This window comes from Lonchura striata, chromosome 1A (assembly GCF_050655825.1).
Source record: "Lonchura striata isolate lonStrDom1 chromosome 1A, ASM5065582v1, whole genome shotgun sequence".
NCBI classification, from domain to species: Eukaryota; Metazoa; Chordata; class Aves; order Passeriformes; family Estrildidae; genus Lonchura; species Lonchura striata.
This window is the reverse complement of record NC_140741.1, coordinates 1,277,852-1,300,259: the sequence shown is the minus strand read 5'-3', so window position 1 is coordinate 1,300,259 and position 22,408 is coordinate 1,277,852. Positions and strand designations below refer to the sequence as shown.

Genomic DNA, 22,408 nt, shown 5'->3' with positions numbered 1-22,408 from the left:
TGCATATTTATGTGTTTATATATGCATGTAGATATAGACATATAAAAACACATAAATACACACAGGTGGGGGTGTATGTATATGTATGTATTTATATATATATATGCCTGAGGTCATATGTGTGTGGGATTCAGTTTATGTTCTGTTAAACCCAGCCCTCTGTGTGTGTGTGTGTTTGCACCTCGTCCACAGGAGCTGGTTACAGTCCTGGCTATTGAACTGTTGTTGTTTTCAAGCTGTAATTTATTTGGTAATGATATACAATGTTTCACAGTGATAAGGAGTCAATAATGAATATGTTATGCTTTAACATCATAAAGACATCCTTAGGAAAAAGTCCCTGTCTTTCTCCAACAGTGATCCATATGGTGTGCTACTAAAAGGAGAAGATCTCTGAGTGAACAAATGTGAAATAGTACAGACTTAATCTTTATTGCTCTTTTCCTATCAAGATAGCCTTTGTTGTCTGGCCTATGAAGACACTGCAAGACTACTCACTCATACAGCATTGTTTTATTGTTCACTTTTCTTTTCTCTAAAGCAGACCGGGGTTGTTTTTTTCTTTTTCCTTTGCATATGTCTTAAGAAGTTGACCTTTAGCTTTACTAATGCAATTAATAGTTTTTGCTTCCTATCTCCTATAAATGATGTTGGTGAAATAGGTCACCTGATTTCATGTTCTAGTAGGTACAGTCAGAGAAAATTCTGGCTATGTAAATTATCATATTTAATTAGCATTATTTCTATCCTCTTTATTACACATTTTGCAATACTATTGATTGTTGGACCTAGAGTATCTTTTGTCCTCAAGCCACACACCTAGAAGTCACCTAAATCTTCATTTTTTCTGAGGATAATTCAGCTTGGAATATTTTTTTTTAAATCTAAATTAAGAGTAAATAATTTAAATGGAAGTTTTGACAGGACCACACGTATAAGGTTTTGAAGTATTTCAAGACTACGAAAAATTGCTACCCTGTCATCTGACTTTTTAGTCTTTATCTAAGACATAAACCACGTGTTTGTTTGATGTTTGATTTTTTGTCATAAAAGGAGTAGGTGCTTTATCAATAGACTTTATTTTAATCAATACTGCCTTGATTATTCCCTACATGAATCCAATTTTTATTTCTACTGTCTAGAGTGGGAAAATATGAGAAAGAGTTCCCCACATCAAATCCATCTGCATCATCTCAGAGGCTGCCTTCAGTAGCTTAAACATGACTAAACCCCTCCCACTGTTACACTGGAAAGAGTCTTGCTGACTCAAAACTTTAAAAAAACCTTGTAGTTTTCACTCCATTTAAATGTGTCACTTTTAATAGCAAAACAAGTAGAGAAATTCCAATGTGAACTCATTTTAGAGCAATGACCAAGTATTATGAATATTTGACTGCATTTAATCTTTCAGTTCCTTTTCTTATTGCATCCTTAATCCTACTCCTGAAGGGACTTGGATTTAAATACAGTAGAATTTCCAGTGTTGAGCAAATCTCTGGTTTCATACCTGAAGATCTCCTTAGTTCAAAAATCCACTTTGTAATTAATTTTATTTATGCTGTGCAACTCTGCTTTCCCAGATATTAAAAAACATATTGGCAAAGAATATGACATTATTTCTTGAATAAAATGACAGGAAGTAATGCAGCAAGATTTTCTGCCTTGAGAGTCACCTGACTTCTCCATTCAGTGACTTTATATTCCTATTCAGGGATTATTATACCTAAGAGATCCAGAGTATAGCCAAGAGAATAGTAATAGAGAAGTTCTAACTAATGCTGATTTTCTACTGTTTGTTACTATTTCCTCACCCATAAAAGGCACTTGTAATTAATTTTCTGTTCCCTAGGACCACCTGTAGAAGTAAACTTCACTATTGGTGATGAGATTTAAACACGAAGAAAAAAAGCTGGGTAAGTATGAAGTTGTTAAACTCGCTGTCACAAGACTGTATTGTTGAAGACTGTTACAGGGATGATGGGAGTCTGGGATAAGTTTAGCTATGAAAACTTAGTTCCATTTCATTAAGTAGGCTTAAAAGAAGACCCAAATTGGGTTGGTTTTTTGCTGTTGTTGTTGGGGTTTTTTTGGTATTTTGGTTTTTTTTTGGTGGTTTTTTTTTTGGGTTTTTTTTTTTTTTTTTTTTTTTAACGGAATATTTTTGGAAAAAATATGAAGTAGTTATCTCTGACATTTCTATTGACAGGTTGCCAAGACATGTCTGGGGAATCGTAATGATTCAACATCTCGTTTGGAAGCAGCAGAAACAGAGACAAGCTTTCAGGTATTCTCTTCCAGAGTAATTTGTGGGGTTTTACTAAAAAGTCTCATGAGATTCAGTTACTTAAAGTATACTTACACATTCTTCACCAAGTTCTGTCTCAAAAGAGAAGACTACTTAATTCAGACTTTGTCTGTGTCTGATTGCAATTGACCTGTTCAAAATGATTTCTGGCTGGTAACAACTTGCAAACTATGAAATATTTGGAAAGCTGGTAGTCAAATGAATTAGTAGTCAAATTACTTAATTTGACAGTGTGATGTGTATAGCCCTGGAAGCAGGAGTAAGGAGAGTTATCCAAAATAATTAAATATTAAATACCTATGTGGTTGTTTTCATACATATATACATAAAATATGCAGTGATATGAAGCTGTATGTAGCATCAGACTTGTATGGTTTTGCACTGTGAAGGTTGTTAATGATGCTTTCTTAGAGATCAGGACCCTTTTCTAGGGACAATTCCATTGCCATGGAATTTTAACAGACTTTTTTATTTCTGTTTATGTATATATGTATTCTATACACCATGTTTTTACCTTTACAGAAGTTTCACAGCCCTCCATGGACTAAACCTGAAGATGAAAAATCACCTGAAAAAAAAGAGAAAAAATACGTAGAATCAGTTAGTACACCAGAATAAAAACTCTAAATGCTGCTAACCTACATTGAAAAATGCCAATCACTTCATGTTCTGCTAGCACAAAGGCATGAAATGTCCCAGGTTTCTAAAGCATGCGTTTTTCACTATTCTATGAATGTCTGTAAATTAGTCTATAACAGACCATTTAGTACCTTCCAGCAATAATCCAAAATTGATGTTTGAAGAAGTGCTTTGTAAAGCAGTCCAGTTTTTGAACTCTTGTTCTACCTTATCAGTAATTGTATACTATAAATTACCTGTTTTGTAAACAACAGTCATTCTCAAGTATGTTTCTCACTGTTTTATTTCATGTAATTTTGTGGCAGATTCGGTTCTAATATTAAGAGGCAGTCAATGTGGAGGGGGGGAAGATATCTGTGTAACCATATTTGAAGTACAATCCTTAAGTGCAACTGCAAAAAGACAACTGTGTGTGTGGGGGGGGGGTCCATGTATGCTTACCTTTTAGTAATTCCATCTCAAATCTACTTACTTACACAATAAAATATGCTTATTGTGTTCTTTCTTTCCTCAGTGCTATCTTAACTAGTTCATTTTTGAACACTGAAAAGCTGACAGAATTGGATTTTAAGGGATGGAGATGGAGAGAATCATTACTTTAAGGATTCAAGCAAAAAAATGTGCAGGTGGTACTGAGTTACAGTGTCATAGCTTGGATGGCAGCCGTGGGAAGTCGGTTTCATCCCTTGTGTTTGTGCTGATCTCGACGGGATGGAATACACTTCCAAGGGGAAAGCCCTGTTTGGTCCACTACAGTTGGCCTTTGATCACTCCATCGGGGAGGATTGATTGGAATCAGCTCTGTCACTCATGGATTCTTTTCGTTTCTCCTTAGTCACACTCTATGACAAGAAAGCAGAAAAGAAAGGGAGAAGAGAGAATGTTTTTCTTTTTTGGGTGCATGTCATTGTTGGTCTAATTTAAGAATTCATATGCCATATCTTTTTGAGATGCAAATCTTTCAGGAATGGATGCAATGCTATCTATCCCTAGCAAGAAGTGTCTTAAGCATTTGTAACTTGTAAACTTCCACCTTTGTCTTAATGCACACCTCAGCACATTTTCAACTAGATTTGAAGTAGTTATAATAATTTACTTTGTCTTGCTTTGTATCAGTTTAAAAGCAAATAGACAAATCTTTTATTTGACTTAGTGATGCTCTGTCTTCAGTTTTAGCATTTAAGACTTTACCTCTCCTTCAACAGTCTCCTTCAATACCTCCTTGTCCTTGCTGGTGTGAAAAATGCATATTTTATGATTGGCTTTTCTCAAAGGCTATAATGAATATTATAAGTGTAATGTTAGAAAGTTATGCTGTGTTCATTTGCTTAAGTAGTGTGTTAAATACAGTTTTAGGTTCTAACATAATGTTAAAATAGAGACTATGTAGGTGGGGAAGTTTTTTTTTTAGGAATGAGATACTTACTTCAAAGAACACCTAAATCTTCCAAAGGAGAGGAATTTATGGCTTCTTATCAGAAGAAGCTAATTTCTTCAGGCCTTACTCGAAGACACCAAGGGATTAAAGGAAACAATTAACATACAACAAACAGAGTTTCTTGTTTAAAATAGAATGCATTCATAACCATAAAGGATATATAAATATGCAACAAGTATATTAGTTTAAGGGTGATTCCTTTATTCACAAGTCATGCTTTTCGTAGCTTAATGTCCGAGAACATCCGGACGTCCGTAATTCTTTACTTTTTTTATTGTCTTGTAATTGTCCTAACTCTAAGCTTTAGTACTCTAATGATATTATTATTTTTATAGCCATTTTATTATTATTAAACTTTTAAAATTTTAAAAACCAAGCGATTAGCGTTTTTTTTCACACTGGTATGAGTAATCTTTCACCCTGACATTTTGTATGTGCTCCTCTACTCAAAGATAGATAGTTGCAGTTTCTCTGCCTCGAGAAAACACAATTTTAAAAACTAAAAAACCTCATGAGCTGACCAAATGATGACAAAGTACGGCTTAAGACTATCCATGTGAAGAGTCAAAACACATGAAATCATGGCTACAAAGTTTATTTCTCTTGATTTCCTGATGCCCCTGGAATGATTTGGGTCTCAGGAGGCACCTGGGAGCCTCCGTTTGTGTCCTGGGCGGGGCCGTGGCTCTAAAAGGGGTAAAGGCTGGAGGAAGGGGGGTCCGGGGGGGAGAGGGAGCAGGGGCTGGGATCGGCGGTGCCCTGGGCATTTGCATCTGGGAGCGGCCGCCGGTTTCCCGATGGGAGCCCTGGAAACGGAGCTCGGAGTCCGTGAGAGATGCGAACGCTGCAGCTGGAGCGCTGAGAATGGAGGCTCTGCCGAGAATGTCGTCTGGTGAGTCTCCCGATGTCCCGTAGCTAATGCTGTGCTGGCACCGAGTCGCCTCATTGCTATTTAAACTCTCTTGAAAGACGCTGAAATTACAAACTGGACTACAACATGCGCGCGGGGAGCTTCGTGTCCCTAAGGAAATGCTTTAGGGATGTGCAGCTTCTGAGCTGCAGCAACAATCCCCGCTCCCACAGAAATCTGCTGGGCCGTGGTTCTAGGGCAAGGGTGCCAGAAATGTGGCACCTTCAGTGCCACCCTAACAGGGATTTCCCTGGGAGCTCTCAGGCTCGGGAGGAAATGGTGTTCCTGCCCCTCTGGGAAAGCAGGGAGCGGGATCGGTGCTGCAGCTGTGTCTTTTTCCCGCTCTCCGCAGCTGTTCCAAGGATGCCCTGGAGTGCTCTGGCTCACGGCAGGATAATCGATCCGTGTGCCTGGGTGCGCAGCTGGGTCAGTCACTGGGCTCCCGTGGAACCCCTGAGGTTGGAAAAGCCCTTCGTGCTGCTGAAATGGCCCCAGGACAAACCTTCCCAAGCTGGAAGCAAAGCCAGGGGCAGGGAGGGAAATCCAAGAGGGTGGTGGGAAGGGCTTTCTCCCAGCTCTGGACGCCCTCAAGGCAGGGGTGATTTCTAAGTGTTGTTAAATGCTGCAGCAGCTCTGTCCCTACGTGAGAGCTGCCTCAGCTTGGGCGAGTGTGAGGATGTCCAGCTCTTCCTCAGGGCTTGGAGCACGGCAGGGTGCAGAGCTCAGGTTAAATCTTGTTTAAACACTTTTAATATCAAAATGTATTAGAACAGAGACCGAGGAAATAACACACGAAAGTCTGTTGCAAGCATAGGTACCAGCTGCCTTTATTAAAGATCCACGTTGACGGATGTTTTGTCAGACCACTCTGAGGCCAGAATGTGTCCAAAAAGCTTCACTAACCCCTTGTTCTTCTGCTGGTAGGGCAGCGTCTGACCCCAGGTCTCGGGGGCTGCGTGGAGAGTCCTCCCTGGAGCAGGTTCACCCCGTGAGGATGAGCCACAGAGGTTCAGTTCTTGGAGCAGGTGAGGATCTCTTTTACTTAGTAATTGCTTTTGCTGGTTTTAATGTCACAGCTCCGGTGTTCCTTCAGGCATTGTGCCCTGCAACAGCACTCGCAGCTCCTGTGCTGGGCAGGGAGCAGTTCTGCTGTGGGAAATGGACTTGCAGAAAATTGTCAGAGTTTGACAGGAGGTTTACATAGTATGTATCTGAATGGAAAATTTGAGATAAGAAACGCTGACTTAGAAATGCCATGGAATAGGACATTGAGAGAGATAAATCTTCCTCACACAACGCACCAGTTTATCAGATTATGCCCTTTTCTGACCCAGAAATAAGGCAACTGAGAAGTGTTTTTAAAAACTTTTATTTCATTTTCAGTCTCACGTGAAGGGTGAGACAATACAGATGTTATAATTCATGCCACCGCAATCAGAAGCCAACTATTTCCTAATTACAATACATTATAAGCGTTTCTTGGCCTATTAGCTTTTGCTACACTATGCCTTAAAACCAATCATCTGAAATTACCCCTCATGAATCTTATTAGAGTGCATCTTTCATAGTTCTATTTCTCTAAAGTATCTAGTCTTATTTACAAACTCATCCTTTAAAACTTGTTTCCAGTTCCATTTCTCTCTCAACAGGGACGTGCAGTGAAGGACGGTGCAGCAGGGAAGGGGAGTCTTTACAAACTCTATCAGTATTTCTCCCAAAATTGGGAGAAATGGGGTGGAGCAGAGATGGGGGTGGTTTGGTTTTGTCTGGGCCGGTTATTCCTTGCGCAACGTTTTAAATCTGTTGTAGGATTTACTCTCCAGTATCTTTCTAACAAAAGCTGACAGAAATTTAGGTCCAGGGTTAGAAGTTGGGTCCATTCGCTGCAAAACCTTGCCCAGGCTGGAGGACCGGGGTGATGGCCGCTCTCAGCAAAGGTTACCTATGAATACCGTGTCAGATTTCCCTCGGTGCTGGGCAGGACAGGTGAGGGCTTGGATCAGGAATTCTGCAAACAAGGCCTGTGTGATGTTGGTTTCTTGTGTTTTTCAGGGCGCCAGGGCTGGCACAAGGACTCGTGCAGGTGCCGCTCTGGCACGGGAGCCGTTGCCCTGTGGAGCCATTTTAAAGGTGTGATTATGGAACATTTTGGAGGCCGTTTCTGGAATTCCATTTGTAGCTGGATCTCGCTCCGAGTGCAGCGGTCCAGGTGAGGGTTCTGACCTCTCCAGACTTGTGCTCACCTTGGTACAGCCTGGAGCTGGAGCAGTTTTCCAGGGAAGTGGAGATGGCTGAGGACCGGCGCTCTGGGAAGCAGGGACCCGCTGGGATTTGCATTTGCAAAGCTGACGTAAAGTTTGTAAAAGCGGCCCGAAATTCTAATTCCTGCGGTTTCTGGGGAGGAGGTGCAGGTCACCCCGAGAGCGAGATCAGAACTCGTTTGTGGCGAGGAGTCTGAAGGTGCCACACCTGGCAGGAGCTGTGTGCTCGAGGCAGTCCCAGCCCCGGAGGGAGGCTGACGGGCTCTGCTCACGGCTGTCCCCAGCTGTCCCCAGCCCGCTGCTCAGCCCTGGAGCTGCTCTGGATCCGGGCTGTCCGTGCTGGAGCGCCCTGCTCCCCGCAGGGCCCTGCCCTAACCCACGCAGAGAGAGCCCTGCCGGCCAGAGTTTCCTTTTTTCCTTTGCGATCGCTGCGCGCTCAGCAGGGAAGGGCCGGGGCTGCTCTTGGGCCGGGGGCACTCGGGGCTCAGGCAAACCCAGCCCCGGCGCGTGGGGGTTCACAGAGCGAGCAGCTGCCGGGGCTCAGGAGCGCTCACGGCTCTTTGTTCCGAGGCAGCCGGAATTTCTGACCCCGGCCTTTATTTGGCTTTTCCAGCCCAGCGCCTTCGCTCGGCTCCGCTGCACCGAGGGGACTTTTGCTCAGCGCCTCCTGTCAGAAGGTGCAAACTCTCCGTTCAGCCCACACAGCCCCAGCCCTGCCCTGCGAGCCCTTCCCCATCGTGCCCACGCGGTTTCTCTCTCGCTCAGCCGGGGCAGGCTCTCACTGACAGCCACAGAAACAGAAGGGATTGCCTTTTATTTCATTCTTTTCCTGCTTAATGCCCGCGTCTTGTACTTGCACATCAATCCCAGCTTCTCCCGAGGCTGCAGATCAAATCTTTCAGTGTCCGTGGGAGTTTCTGGTTTTCCCGTTCCCACGTCTCCCCTCTCCCTCTGTATTAAAAAAAAATAAAATTATTAATGGATTTTGTTAAGCATTTGTTGCATATATTAACATAAAGAAGGTGTTATCGTTATTATTATTATAATAATATAATTTAAATGTATAATTTTGTTATAAGATTTTAAAATTATGGTGTTAAATTTTATTTATTGTTATATTAGTTATTCTTATTTTTGATATTTCTTAAAGTTGTACACTTTTATAAGTAGATTTTATGTGATTAGATGCATTTATAACTTTTATTCAATTTTTATATTTATGTTTGTGTGTTAATAAAAGAAAATTTATTGTTGATTTTTTGTAAAACTGCGTATTTAATATTTTATATTTGTTAGAAAGGTATTTAGTGTAAGGGATGTAGAATTAGATCGTTTATTTAGATAATATTTCAATTGATTTAATTATTTTAGTGTTGTTGAAGTAATAGGTGGTATAAAATGTGATCCTACCATTTTTAAGTTTCAAGGCTTAAAATTACTTTTATATTTTGATTACTATTGATGGATAAATGACTTTTTTGTTTTAAATTGGTAACTATTTTTATATTAAGAGCTAATAATGTAAGGGCTTTTTAATTATATGGATTACTTGTAATGTTTTTTATTGGTATATTAAGTAAGTAGGTAAAGAATGGATTTTTTTTGAGAAGCGCTAGATAAATACAAAGTATTTAAACTTGAAACTTTAGTTAAAGTTACTGAAATGTTTGTTTTAGGTTGGTTAATTGGTAAAGTGATATAATTAAAAGTAAATAAAGTAAAGAGAGTAGAAGTATAATATTTGATAGAATTTTATACTTTGTAAGTTATTAAATAAGATGTTTATAATATTGATTTTTATATTTATAAAAAAACCTAAAGTTTCTATATTTTGGTGGGTGCAGTACAAGACGTCAGGCGTATGTTGCAATTCTCGCGTAATCTACCATTTGTATTTACATAGTGTAGTGTATCTTTGTATTTACATTGGTGTTTTATTTGTGGAGTGGCGAGTGTGTTTTTTGTGTGATCTGGTTTTATGGTCCTTATTGAAATTGACTTGGGTTTTTGTACTTGTTGAGATATAAGTAAACTTTATGTTTTGACATGAGAAATAAGTCTTGTTAAGTTTTGTTTTATAAAATTGTATAGAGACTTGCAAGATAATGGTATAAGTTGTTATAATTTTTCAGTTATAAGCATGAAGAAATATAAGAATAAAATAATGTACGTAGTAAAGAAGAAATTGACAATAATTAGGAATTACTTAGATAACATCTATAATTAGTAACATAGGTGAAATTATATCATTAGTAAGTATTAAAAGATGGTACGTTATTTTAGAGTTTTTAACAGTTGATAAATGTTAAATTAGTAGCAAGTTAAATAATTATGTGTGGATAATGATTTTTTAAGTTTAAAATAAAAATAAGTTTATTTGTTATATCGATAAAGTTAAATTGTTAAGTTAAAATTATTTGAATTTTATTTTTGACGTAGAAAATATTTGGGTTTCTTGTTAATTATTTTATTTAGGTAGAGTTAGGGTTAGGTTCTAGTTTAAATTTTAATTGGTGAATGTTACTTAATGTATTCTTATATAATGTTTCTAAAAATAGTAGTTAAGAGTAAAAATGTTAGGATTAAAGATGAATTACATTATTTAATAATTGGATTTTTTAGAAGTGTTTTTAGAATAGATTTGAGTATAGTAAACTTTTGTTTAAAGATTTGAAAGTGGTTATGGACAGGATTGTGAGTTTGGATTTGGATATTGAGAGTGTGAAGGTGGAGAAAATGTATGAGAGAGCGATTACTTAGTGTGAAACTTAGAAATAGAAATTAATGTTGTAGTCGGGTTTTACATTGAAGTGATTTTGTAATAATAACTGAGGAAAGTGATAAGATTAACAGTCTGGAGGAGGTTTTTAATAAAATATATTTTTTTTTAGTCTTGAAAAATATTTAAAACTGTGAGATAACATTAGGTTAAATTATAGAGTTAGTGTAGAGATTAGTTAGAGGGTTAACTTGTTTTAAGAGCTGTATAAGTAGAGAATAAAAAAAGTAGGAATTAGAAATTTTATGTGTTTTTTAGATCATTATATAAAGAGATAACAAAGTACATGAAAGTTGGTTGTAAATATTATAATAATATTTAATAAATATTGCTTATTATAAAAATTATTATATAATTAGTATATTAGTAGTAAGTGTTTGAAGAAGTTAGGATAACTTTAAAAATATATATTAAGGAAATAGAGTAAAATTCTTAAATAGCATGATATGAATAGTAATTGCTATTTTTTGGTGTTACTTATGAAAGATAAAAAGAGTAGAGATTGTAATGAAGAACAGAATTTTTGATGAAATTGATGACATAATACACTATATTTTTTTAACTTCTGAATAGGTGTTTGTTAGTGTTTTCTTTTAGTTGTTGTAATTTGAGTAGTTTCATTTTTTTTAAATAAAATTAACCATATACTGTATAGTTTAGAGAAGTGATTTTTAATAAAATTTAGGGTAAGTTATATTACATAACATTTAAATTTAGACTGAATGAATTTTGATAGTAAGGAATAATAAACTTAATTTTAATAGATAAAAAGAAACTTAATGTATTTATTTAAATGCATTGACATTTAAGTTTGTTTGATTTTACTAACACTTAACATATTGAATGTTGTTATTTATAAGTATTGAAGGTTTTTTAAGTCTTTTGGTTTTGGAGAAATTTTAGCTTGTTGAGTTGAGATTATTACTTATATCTTTACCGAGTGGTTTTATTTATTGGGAGATATGTTTCTTAGTCATAGATTTTTATTTATGTTACATTTCAAATGGTACTAATTTGTGTAGTGGGTTTTGTTAAATGTAGGATATTGATTGGATTGTTTTATATTTTTTGTGGGCTTGGACAAATGGTTTTTGTTTTTTAAGAGTTTTTGATTTAGAATTTGAAGAGTATTTGGCATTTGGAAGAAATAAAATCGGGGGTTTTTTGGATACGGTCGAGCTGTATTTTTAATGTTAGCAAGGACTAGTTTTGGTACGTTATTTTGATTTTTTTGTTTGCTTACGGGGAGGGTCTCCTGTTAGATGTGGAAGCCTGAGACTGGCACAAGGAATTTTTGTCTAATGCTTGATGAGTCTGTTTTATGGGGAGGAGGTGTTATTTTAAGTTTTATAAAATACACCGAGAATTAGTTAAAATCGTGGAAGAAACATTATGGTAATTAAAGGGCGCTACGTTTAAAGAGCTATAAATCTTTTTAAATAGCTGCTTGACGTAAGGCGAGCTTAATCTCCCTTTTCTGCCCCAGAAAGCATCGGGCACGTCCGCATCAATGGCACCACCTCTGCCCACTGCTCCTGCTCCACCCGACCAAAAGCAAGAGCAAAAGTTGGTCGGGCTTTAAGAACTTGCAATAACTTTGAAGCAAAAGAAATCACGTTTGTCTCCCGCGCTTTTTCCTTTCGGGTGCCGCACTCACCTCTGCGGACACGCGCCGAGCTCTCGCTGCAGGAACCCGTCAGGCCTCGGTGGCTGTGAGTTCACGCTCCTCTCCCCGGGGAATTGAAAGAATTGCTGAGGAATCGCAGAAATGTTTTCTGGAGCCTTTCCCCTTCGGTGCCCCTGTGCTGTGTGTGGGACGAGGGCAGAGGAGCCTCGGGCTGGAAAGGGGCAGGAGAAAGGCAAAGGGACCCGCCGGTGTCCCCAGGGCACCGTGGGGAACACAACGGACACCGCGCGGGCACGGGGAGGTGAGGAGTGACAGTCTGGGCCAAAATCCCAGCTCACCCCAGGGAAATAAGCGAGGGACATTTTGGAGGGGAAAGCTGAGGTCACGAGTTCACCCAGCCCGGCCACGTTGTGTTTGCGCAAAGCGGCACCAGAGGTGAAGGTCAATCCTGAGCCAACCCTGCTCAACCTCTAAGTCCCAGAATAAATTCTACAAGCTGTCCACTGAGGGACTAAAAATACACAAAAGAGAACCAAGAGCATTCCGAGAGCAAACCAGAAGGTTCCTGGCAATCCCGTTGCAGCGATGTCACAGCCTTTTTGACAGAGCTGTAAGATTTTTATTTCAATGCTGCGTTTCTCTGCTGGGATCATTCACTCCGTGGGCTGTGGGGATTTTTTGGGTTTGAACTCCCTCACGGTGGCCCTGACACTGCTCAGGAGCTGGAGGAAGAGCAGAGCCAGCGCTCCTGGCAGGGGCAGGGAGTTTTCCCCCACAGCAGATCCAGCAGCTGCCCTCCAGCCCGGCCAGGAGGGATCTGCTTTGGCTCCTGGCTGCTCCAGGTGACATTCCAGCAGCCTCATCTCCCATCCAGCCCGGCCAGGAGGGATCTGCTTTGGCTCCTGGCTGCTCCAGGTGACATTCCAGCAGCCTCATCTCCCATCCAGCCCGGCCAGGAGGGATCTGCTTTGGCTCCTGGCTGCTCCAGGTGACATTCCAGCAGCCTCATCTCCCATCCAGCCCGGCCAGGAGGGATCTGCTTTGGCTCCTGGCTGCTCCAATGACACTCCAGCAGCCTCATCTCCCATCCAGCCCGGCCAGGAGGGATCTGCTTTGGCTCCTGGCTGCTCCAGGTGACATTCCAGCAGCCTCATCTCCCATCCAGCCCGGCCAGGAGGGATCTGCTTTGGCTCCTGGCTGCTCCAATGACATTCCAGCAGCCTCATCTCCCATCCAGCCTGGCCAGGAGGGATCTGCTTTGGCTCCTGCAGGGACAGAACATGTTCAGCTGCTCCAGGTGACATTCCAGCAGCCTCATCTCCCATCCCTGCTCCTGCCCCTCCGGCTCTCAGCTCCCTCCCCACCCGGAGCTCAGGCTCCAGTTAATGTTTTAAAGCAGGACAAGGCGGTGGCTGGATGTGCTCCCGGCCTGTGCTGAGGCAGAACATCTCTCCTGCAGAAGCTCAGCTCCTTTCAGAGCCTCGGCATGTCCGTTTTCCTCAGGAAAGGGATGCACATCCCTGCCTGCAGCACACCTCCAGTGGGACCCACCTGTGAGAGTTTTCCATCCCTTCTGCATCTCCAGCTGGCTCCCTGGAAATCTCCGAACATCATCGCACTCGAACCTCTGATTTCAAGGCATCTCCGAGGCTCTTGCTTGGCATTTAGTACCCGTGAAGGAAGATTGCCTTGGCTGAAATGCTGCTGGTGAATGATGGCCTCAGGCTGGAAAAGAGGGAGGAGATTTGGGGTGGCTGGAACATACCTGGCAGCTGTGTGGGAGCTCGGGGAGGTCGGCAACAGGGATTGCCGTCAGAGCCCCTCTGCAAACGGCCCGTGCCTCCATTCCCAGGTAATGCCAGCCGTTCCCTGGGGTCCCTGTCGGCTGTCGCTGTCGGCTGTCCGGGCTGAAGCATCCCTGCGTGCCTGTGGGGAGCAGCCCCTGGCCGAGGAGCCGCGGGCAGCCCTTCAGCCGTGTCCGTGCCAGCGCTGTCCCGTGCGCCGGTGCCCGTGCCGGGACGTGCGTTCGGCACGCTGCGAGCCACGGGCAGGGCACGGCAGCTCCCGCCCCGCAGAGCCAAGGACAGGAGGTGCTCTCTGCCCTTCGGGGGCTCCGGCGCCTCCAGCCCCGCACCGGGCACAGCCGGAGCGGGAGCAGCGGCCCCGGCGGAGCGGCCGCTCCCGGCCGCGGCGCCGCAGCCCCGCTCGTCCGGCGGGGCTCCCCCGGGGATGCGGACACGGGGCGGGGGAGGCGGGCGCTGCTGCTCGCAGGGGAGCGCGGTGGCCACGGGGCTACCGGGGCGGGGGGGCTCGGCATCCCGCGGGGGCTGCGGGGCGGCTCCGTGTCCGCCCGCGGGGCCGGAGGCGGCGCTGCGGGAGCGGCGGTGCCGATGGGGTCCCGGCCCCGACGCAGCCCCAGCTCCCCGCGGCCACAGCGAGAACGGGACCCGAGCCCCGGCGGGACCCGAGCCCCGGGCCGGCCGCAGCTGGAGCGGCGGCGCCCGTCCCGGAGCGGCTCCTCCCGGCCGCGGCGCTGCCGGTCCGGATCCCAGCCGCGATCCCGCCTCGATCCGCCGGCCCCGGCACCCCCTCCCTGCCCGCCGAGGAAGGAGCGGCTCTGCCCGGCTCCCCCAGCAGACACCGGCGGGCCCAGGACCCAAATCCCGATCCCGATCTCAGCTGAGCGCCTCGGACGCCGCGCAGGCCGGGAGCTGCCCCGATCCGATCCCCGCACGGAGCTCCGAGCGCCGGTCCCGCCGCAGTCCGTCCGAGCATCCACACAGAACACGGGGCGGGCGCGGAGCCGCCGCCATTTACGGGCGGGGGGCGGGGCCGGGGGCGGGGCCAGCACAGGTGCGCGCACAGTTGCGCGGGGCCCCAGCGCGCCTGCGCGGGGCGGGGCCGCGGGTATTTAAACCGCGGGGCGAGCGCGGCGGAGCCATTTGGTGCTGGGCGCTCGGAGCGGGAGGTTACGACCGGTCGGGCTCCATATCTCTGTTTCTTTTGCTTTTCTTGCGCGTTTCTTTTCTTTTGTATTTCTTTTTCTCTGTACCTCTCCTATCTACCCTCCTTTCCTCCCCTCCCCCACCCCCTACACCCTCCCCCCCCCCAAACCCCCCCCCCTCCCTCTCCCCCCTAGCCCTCCCCTCCCTCCCTCCCGGGCGGGCCCCCCTACACCCCTTTCCTTGTCCTCCCTCTCTATTCCCCTACTCACCCCTACACTATCCTGTCCCTCCATCGTGTCCCTGTTCCTTCCCTCCCCAGCCGGGCTCCCCCGTGCCCCCTCCCCCTGCTCCCCCCCACGCGCTCCCGGTTCCTCCTGCCGCCTTTCCGTGATGCCTTTCCCCCTCCACACATTCCGCCTCCTTCCCCAAAGCTGCCTTCAATCTTTCTTTTCCTTCACCCGGCTCTCCCCCCAGGCCCCTCCCCAGCTGCCCTGCACACCCCGACCTCTCCCCACCGGCCCCCTGTCCTCGTCCCCTTCCCCTCGACTGCCGCTCTGCTCCCCTGTTCTCGTTCCCCATTCCCCTTTTCCTTCTTTCCTCGCAGCCGCGGGGCTCGGGGCGCCGCAGAATAAAGCCCAGAGGGCCGGAGCCGGCGCCCCCCGCCCTCGCTGGGGTCCCCACACGGGGCCGGAGCCGCTCTGCGGGTCCCCCCATTGCAGTCTAATACACGGCCCGACACTGCCGGGGTGCGGCTTTCCCGACATCACACTGGGGGTCGGGCTGGGGGTCGGGAGGGGGTCCTGGGGGGAGGAGGGTGGGGGGGTTAGGAAGGGCCCCCTCCGGAGGAGGGGGTCCCGGGGGTGGGGGGGGCCAGGGTGGGCCCCCTCCGGAGGAGGGGGTCCGGGGGAGGGGGGCGGGGTGGAGGGGGGGCCTTCCCCCCTCCAGCCCCGCCCCCTCTCCGGGACCCCCTTCTCCGGACCGGGACCCGGGGGGAGGAGTGGGGGGGGGGTGGGGGGTGGGGGGGGGTGGGTGGGGGGGTGGGTTCGGGGGGGTGGGGGGGTGGGGGGGGTGGGTGGGTGGGGTGGGGGGGGTGGGGGGGTGGGGGGGGGGTGGGTGGGGTGGGGGGGGGGTGGGGGGGGGGGGCGCTGGAGGGGACCGCCGGTCGTGTGTTTTTTTATTTCTGTTCACGGCGCAGAGTGACGTGACCCCCTCTGCTACCCCCCCCCCACCCCACCCCACCTCCCTCCCCACCCCCCCTCCCACCCCACCCCCCCCCCGCCCCCCCCCACCCCACCCCCGCCCCCCCCCACCCCCCCCCCCCCCCCCTCCCACCCCACTCCTCCCCCCGGGTCCCGGTCCGGAGAAGGGGGTCCCGGAGAGGGGGCGGGGCTGGAGGGGGGAAGGCCCCCCCCTCCACCCCGCCCCCCTCCCCCGGACCCCCTCCTCCGGAGGGGGCCCACCCTGGCCCCCCCCCCCCCCCGGGACCCCCTCCTCCGGAGGGGGCCCTTCCTAACCCCCCCACCCTCCTCCCCCCAGGACCCCCTCCCGACCCCCAGCCCGACCCCCAGTGTGATGTCGGGAAAGCCGCACCCCGGCAGTGTCGGGCCGTGTATTAGACTGCAATGGGGGGACCCGCAGAGCGGCTCCGGCCCCGTGTGGGGACCCCAGCGAGGGCGGGGGGCGCCGGCTCCGGCCCTCTGGGCTTTATTCTGCGGCGCCCCGAGCCCCGCGGCTGCGAGGAAAGAAGGAAAAGGGGAATGGGGAACGAGAACAGGGGAGCAGAGCGGAGCATGCGGGAAGGTGGGGAGGGAGGTCGGGCTGCGAGTAAAGCGGGCGGGGAAGGGAAAGGCCGGCAGGGGGAAAGAGGGACGGGACAGAGGAGGGAAGAGAGAGGGAATGGAACGGAGCAGCGGGGCAGGGACAGGTGAGGGACGAGTGGGGGGGTCGCATTTGGGGGAGGAGGGAGAGTGGGTTTAGGGGAGAAAAAACAGAAATATGGAGAGAAGGAAGGAAGGGTAGATGGTGGGACGGGAGGGGAGGCCGAAATGGGACGAGAAGGAAAAGGAGGAAGACAAAGAAGGGGAATAGGAGCAGAAGGAAGGAAGAGTAGAAGGGGGCACAAAAGGGGAGCGAAAGCAGTCGGCTTTGGGGAGGAGAGGAAAACGGGGGAAAGGCAGGGAAAGAAGGGGAATGGGAGCAGGAGGAAGGAAGAGTAAAGGGGGGGAAGGAGAGAAGGGCGAAGCTGCGGAGCCCGCACAGAACCCACCACCCTCACTGCGCTCCGAGTGAGCAAATGGCGGCTGCAGCGATTCCCGGCACTTAAATAAGCTCGGCCCCACCCCACGCAGGTGCCCCGCGGTCCCGCGCACCTGAGCCAGCGCCGGCCCCGCCCCTGAGGCTCCGGCCCGGCCCCGCCCCTGAGGCTCCGGCCCGCCCGGGATGGAGGCGGGGCCATCGCTCCCGGCCCGCCGGGATGGGCCCGGGGCTGCCGCTTCGGCTCCCGGCGGTGCCGCCTCTGCCCCGGCGGGCGGGTCGGGGTCTCTCTCGGGCCGGAGCACCGGGGCGGCGCCGGGGCCGAGCCGGCGGCGGCGGCGATTTCCCGGGGCTGACCGAGACCGGCCGGGGCGCGGGGACCCCCGTGCCGCCCCAGCACCCCCAAACCCCGCCGCTCCCCGCCGTGCCAGGGAATTTTCTTTTTCCCGGTGCAGGCCGAGACATTTCTGTGAGAAAACTCAAAAGTCAGGGGTACGGGGTCTGAGGGGAGAGAAGAGATTCTGGTATAAATCCAAAACGCGTTGTGAAAAACAACATGGAAGAGCTCATTTGCTCTCCCAGCCCGGTTTCTGTGTGACCGTCTGTGATTCCAGCTGCTCCGCTGGCACTGGCAGCCTGCGGGGCTCGAAGGACTTGCCAGGTGCCCAGCACGACAGAAAATAACGGGAGAACTCCCCGGCTCTGGCAGCGGAGCCTCTCGGCAGTGTCCCGAAAGCCCCGCAGTGCCAGCATCTCTGCATGGAAGCTGAGGGGCTCCAGCGCAGCCCCTCTGCAGCGTTCCTCTGCAGCTGGCACTGCCCAGCGCCCCTGACCAGGGTTTGGGGTCCCTGCACAGCCCCCGGCGCAGCCCCCTGGCTTCTTCCAGCTCCCTTCAGCCAGGATGATTTTCTCGGGGGTAGGAGCACCCAAAGCCAGCGGAACTGGCCTCAGCCACTTTCCGTGGGATCTCTCCTCTTCCTTCCTCACCAAATTCCCACTGTCAAAACCCAGCTTGAGGCACAGATCCCCATCCCCTCAATCTCTCCAAGGAATTGGGCTCGGATTTCCCAATCCAGCAGGGCAGAAATGCTCTTGTCCTTACCGTGCATCCTAATTGCAGTAATGGCTTAAGAAATAATTGAAAGAAATTAAAGGAATGAAGAGAAATTAAATAAGAGCTGCCAGCTCCAACTAAGGGATGCTCAAACCCCTTACCAACAATTCGCTTTAATTAACCGACTCAAACAAAGTAATCAACACCACATTGATACAGTAGGATTCTTTTTAATCGAGTTATAGATAAATATTGCAGAATGTAAAAACCTTTGTAAATCCAGAAACTCTTTCAAGAGATAGACAGGGCACAGCTGCAGAGAGTCTTGGGGAGTTCAGGGGAAAAACCCCAAAGTTTTCAGTGTTTAGCATCTCCCACCCTGTCGTCACTGACAGCAAACACGGCTTCAGCCTCGGGAAAACACGGAGAGTCAGGGATTTTACAGATCCTGGTCTCACCTCAGCCTCTCAGCAGGTACAGTCTGCAGGGAGAGGGAAGAAAAAGGGTCAGAATGGACAGCCTACTTCCAGAAAATCATCACCATTCATAAAGCACTAAGCAGAGCTGTAAGAACTTCCCCAAAGGTTCATTTCCCTGCGGACTGAGGGCTCTCAGTTGAAGCACGGGCTGGACCTGCCACGGACAGACTCCAGGAACCCCAGAAGTAAAAGCCACTGGGCCAATTCCAGAAAACATTCCAAAATCAGGCTCCTAGGATGTGACCATCTCCTCTCTCACCTGGAGGCGGAAGCACAAGGAATGATCTTCCCTCCTGTGGGTTTTCTGGGATCTGCAGTGAACCGCAGGGGGAAGAAAACAAAGCCTGAATATTTCGCACGACTGGAACAGAAAAGTGGGGAAAAGGGAGGCAGGGGCACTGCTGGGGTGATAACTGGGATCCAGCCTCTCCACACCAATGGAAGCAGAGACTGAGTGACAGAGCCTTTGGGACCACTTTGCTGGGATTCATAGGAAAACGGGTGAGTTTTATTTTGGCAATAAAGCCAAGCTGCTTCTCACCTCATCAGCCGGGTACAGCAGCAGCACCCGCAGGAACCTGGCCAGGTGGCTCTGCCTGGCAGAGGGCTCCCCACTTCCTGGGAATTGTGTGCTACAGGGCTGTGCCACTGGCCATTAAAACAGTTCCCACCTGGCCCTTCACAAAGGCAAGGTGCTTTTTCCATACAGCAAATGGTTTTTGAATTAAGAAGGTAACACTATACTCAACTGGAGAAGAAAAAAGTGAGAGCTGTAAAATTTTCCCACGCCAGGCAAAAAAGAAAGCCAAATCAAACCAAAACGAAAAGTAGCATAACAATGAAAAAAACCCCAAAACATATCAAGCATATTTCAAGAGAGTTTAAATCTGAATGAAGTGATTTACTTAGAGGCTTGAAAATCTGCCATGCTGCAAAAATCTAACTGCTGCAATAAAAGCCTTTTCTTACATCACATTTTAGCCCTGAATTTGCAAAAACCCCTGCCAAACTAACAATTCACCACATACAGTTCTTGAGTCATTCCTGTCCTTGAGCACGAGTCAAGCTAAAGTTATGGAGACAAGAAAAACATAAGTGACTCAATGCTGCTCCTTTGGAAATTACAGAATCAGAGGGAGGGTTTTCCTTAGCTTAGGAAAAATGCACAGCCAGTTCAGCAGATACTGAATAGCAGGGAAGTCAGGAGATACGTGCTTTGCTGTCAGAGACAAACATATAAATAAATATTTACATTAAGCCAGAGGTCTACAGATGGTCTGATCAGAAGTCTTGATGCAGAAAACCAGCCCTGGGGTATCCTCTTAAGGGACACAGGAGGAACTCCTTGGCTGGGACACAGCCTCGCTCAGCGCTGCTCCCATGGCTCTCGGCTCTTTGCCAGTGCTTGCAGTGTCCCCGCAGATCCCAGAGGATGGCAGGGCCAAGGCTCCCGTTCGCTCCTCCGGCACTCAGCGAGTGTTTCCTGCCACGCCCCCTGTGCAGAGCAGCCACGCGCGGCTCGCCGGTGCTCAGCCCTGCCTCCAGGGCTTTGAATGGCACATCCACCTGCAAAATAGGCAGGGAGAGCTTCTGGCTCACACGCGGGATTTGACAACACAAAGAGCACGCGTGGGTGTCAGAAAGGGCTCAAATCTCATCTCACACCACCGAGAGGGGGAATGGAACGGAGCAGCGGGGCAGGGACAGGACAGGACAGGAAGGAGCCGGGTTTGGGGGGGACACGGAAACGGGGGAAAGAGAGGTAACTGAACACGGGCAGGAGCATGGAGCGGGAGAGAGAGGGACAGGAGGGGATCCTCCCGGCGCCCCGGCTCCGCCCCGGCTCAGCCCCGCCCGGGCTGCTGCGCTCGGCAGAGCTCGGCTCCGTTCGGCTGGACTCGCCTCCTCGGCCAGCTTCGGCTACTTTCGGCCACGCTCGGCTATTTCCGGCCGCATTCGCCTCCATTCGCCTCTTCGGCAAAGCTCGGCTCGCCTCGGCTGAACTCGGCAAAGCTCGGCTCCGCTCGCCTCCTCGGCCCCTTTCGGCCGCTTTCGCCCACGCTCGCCTAGTCCCGCCCGCTCCCGCCTCCATTCGCCCACTCCCACAGCTCGGCTCCCTCCGCCCGGCCCCGGCTCCCTCCGGCTCACACATTTCCTCAGGGCACCTCAGCACAGGTTGCACACAGAAGCTGTGGCTGCCCCCGGATCCCTGGAAGTGTCCAAGGCCAGGCTGGACAGGGCTTAGAGCACCCTGGCATGGTGGAAGGTGTCCCTGCCCATGGCAGGGGCTGGAACGGGACGAGCTTTAAAAAAAGGTGCCTTCCCATCCAAACCCTTCTGGGATTCCACGAATCTGTGAACCGCTCCCGGCAGAAGGGCTAGATTTCCATTGTGCTTCGAAAATGCTGCTGCAAGAACACGAAGAGAGATTTCAAATACTGTTAAAGTGGCACAACCACATCAAAAATTACGTCTGGGGGTAAAGTGGCAACTCTGCAATTCCAACCTCTGATACCAAGGACACATGGAGGGCTGAATCCTGGAGGTCCTTACATGACAGGATTTCTAGAGTTATCCGTCCCCAGTTTGCTGCTTAGGGTTAGAAAAGGTGGAATTCTGTTCTTAAGGGGTTACCACGTACCATCAACGTGAGAGACGGGGATGCTGATGTTTGATCAGAGTCCTGGAGCAGCCTGGAGCACGCTGGCTTCCCGAACCAGGTCTGCTGCCTTGTCCGTGTAGGGGTAGGGCTTTGTCCTCAGCCTCAGCAGGATCTGTCAGCAAAGGAGGAGAGAAAAGTAGAGTGCACCGGCTCCCAAGTGTGGGGGAACCATGTGCTGCTAAGGAAGACCACGTGCTGAAAGTGGTTGGAAGCCGGGCGGGTTTTGGGAGGACAAATTCCATATTACTTCTGCAGGATTCTGTCTACAGTTCCTGCTCTACAAACCAAATACATCAAACGACAACAACAAACAAACAAACAAAAAAACCCCACATTAAATCAACAACAACAAAATAATTACTCCTACCTCAATAACCCCATACTGCCCCAAACCATTCCAAGGAGGGCGGCAGGAGGGGCTGGCAAAGGCAGGGCCCCGCCGGGCCCCCCTCGCCGCTGCCATCCTTCTCCAGCGCCGCCGCTGAGCCGCCTTCAGCCCAAAACCCACCCAAAAATACCCCAAAATCGTCCTAAATGCCCCCCAAAAACCCACCCAAAACTACCCAAACCCTCCTAAAAATATCCAAAAAACTCACCATAAAATGCCCCAAAACCAGCCCAAAACCCTCCCAAAAATACCCCAAAAAATCCACCCAAAAATATCCTAAAACCCACCAAAGAATACCCCAAAGCCCTCCCGAGAATACCCGAAAACCCTGCCCATAAACACCCTGAAACCCCAAATTAACCACTCTGAACCCCAAAATATCCCTGAGCTCCTCATACCCCAAATTTTCCTCCCCAACCCCCAAATTCCCCCCCGACCCCCAAAATTCACTTCTGGGTCTCGTCCTCGGGGGCCGGCGGCTGCCGGGGCCCCCCCAGGCCCGCGGGCGGCGCCCCCAAACCCGGGGGGAGTTCGGGGTCCGAGTCGGGGTCGTCCTCATGAGCCACCAGCCTGGGGACCCAAAAACCGGGGGGAACCCCGAATCGGGGGGGGGGACCCAAAATTGGAGGGGGTTCTGGGGGGTTCTGGAAGGTCTTTGGGGCATCCCA

At 49.0% G+C, this 22,408-nt stretch overlaps 1 long non-coding RNA gene across 1 annotated transcript; it reads right to left on the bottom strand.

Annotated features, from left to right (window-relative positions):
- Nucleotides 1-18,424: 18,424 nt before the first annotated feature.
- On the bottom strand, nucleotides 18,425-20,568 carry LOC144248668 (uncharacterized). Its single transcript, XR_013341983.2, has 2 exons — nucleotides 19,943-20,568; nucleotides 18,425-18,692 (listed from the first exon to the last, which is right to left on the bottom strand). It is a non-coding gene; the product is annotated as an uncharacterized LOC144248668 (long non-coding RNA).
- Between the last annotated feature and the right edge of the window lie 1,840 nt (nucleotides 20,569-22,408).